This window comes from Colobus angolensis, unplaced genomic scaffold (assembly GCF_000951035.1).
Source record: "Colobus angolensis palliatus isolate OR3802 unplaced genomic scaffold, Cang.pa_1.0 Scaffold22, whole genome shotgun sequence".
Taxonomy (NCBI): domain Eukaryota; kingdom Metazoa; phylum Chordata; class Mammalia; order Primates; family Cercopithecidae; genus Colobus; species Colobus angolensis.
Window position 1 is genome coordinate 3,790,493 of NW_012115377.1, and position 1,922 is coordinate 3,792,414.

Sequence of the window (1,922 nt, forward strand, 5' to 3'; positions counted from 1 at the left end):
CCCGGCTAGTTTTTTGTATTTTTTTAGTAGAGACGGGGTTTCACCGTGTTAGCCAGGATGGTCTCGATTTCCTGACCTCGTGATCTGCCCGTCTTGGCCTCCCAAAGTGCTGGGATTACAGGCTTGAGCCACCGCACCCGGCCTACAGTGTCTTTTATAATAGAATCTGGGAAGTGATACAGGATCACTTCTATTGTATTCTCTTAGTCAGAGAAGCCCACCCTGGTACAACATGAGAGGGGCTACACAAAAGTGTGAATTCTATTAAAAACATTTTTTTAACACCTCTACTGGCAGGAAAAGAGTGCGAATTCTTTTTTTTTTTTTTTTAATTTGGAGATGTAAACTTAGTTTCAGAGCAAAACAATTTACTCATTTTAAAATTATTATAAAGTTTATGTAATTAATCATTGCTTATATAGAGATAATTGTAATAATGTCATTTGTAGTTTTTTTTTTTTTTTTTTTTTTTTTAATTTGAGACGGATCTTGGCTCTCTGCAACCTCTGCTTCCTGGGTTCAAACTATTCTCCTGCCTCAGCTTCCCTAGTAGCTGGGATTACAGGCGTGCTCCACCACACATAGCTAATTTTTATATTTTTAGTAGAAACAAGGTTTTGCCATGTTGCCCAGACTGGTCTCAAACTCCTGGGCTCAAGTGACCTTGAACTCCTGAGCTCAAGTCATCCTCCCATCTCAGCATCCTGAGCCGCTGGAACTACAGGTGTATGTCATCATGCCCAGCTAATTGAAAAATTTTTTGCAGAAATGGGGTCTCACTGTGTTGCCCAGGCTGGTCTCAAACTCCTGGTCTCAAGTGATCCTCCTGCCCCGACCTCCCAAAGTGCTGGGTTTACAGGCATGAGCCTGAATTTTCTATTTTTTCTACAGTGAATTTGAATTACTCGTTGCGGGTTGAACTGTGTCCCCTAAAAAGATGTGTTCAAGTCCTAACCCCTGTAACCTGCGAATGTGACCTTATTTGGAAATAGGGTCTTTGCAGATATAATCAAGTTAAAATGAGGTCACACTGTATCGGAGGGGTGCACTAATCTGATGACTGCTGTCCTTCAAGACATGGAATCGGCCGGGCACAGTGGCTCACGCCTGTAATCCCAGCACTTCGAGAGGCCGAGGCGGGCGGATCACGAGGTCAGGAGTTCAAGACCATCCTGGCTAACATGGTGAAACTCCGTCTCTACTAAAAATACAAAAAAAAAAAAAAAAAAATTAGCCAGGTGTGGTGGCGGGCACCTGTAGTCCCAGCTACTCCAGAGGTTGAGGCAGGAGGATCACTTGAACCCAGGAGGCAGAGGTTGCAGTGAGCTGAGATCACATCATTGCACTCCAGTCTGGGCAACAGAGCAAAACTCTATCTCAAAAAAAGGATGGAAATTTGGGCAGAGAGATACAGACACACAGAAGGCAGCATATAGTATGAGGATAGGCAGGCAATGGAGTGATAGATCTATCATAAGCCAAGGAACACCAAGGACCAAGTAAGATGGCTCACACCTGTAATCCTGGCACTTTGGGAGGCTGAAGGTTGATGAATTGCTTGACCCCACAAGTTCAAGATGAGCCTGGGTAACGTGATGATATCCTATGTCCGCAAAAAAGAAGTAATAATAATTAGGCCAGGCACAGTGGCTCACACCTGTAATCCTAGCACTTTGGGAGGCTGAGGTGGGCAGATCACCTGAGGTCAGGAGTTCGAGACCAGCCTGGCCAACATGAGAAAACCTAGTCTCTACTAAAAATACAAAAATTAGCTGGGTGTGGTGGTGCACGCCTGTAATCCCAGCTATTCTGGAGGCTGAGGCAGGAGAATCGCTTGAACTCGGGAGACAGAGGTTGCAGTGAGCTGAAAGCAAGCCACTGTACTCTAGCCTGGGAAACAAGAGCAAGACTCCATCTCAAAA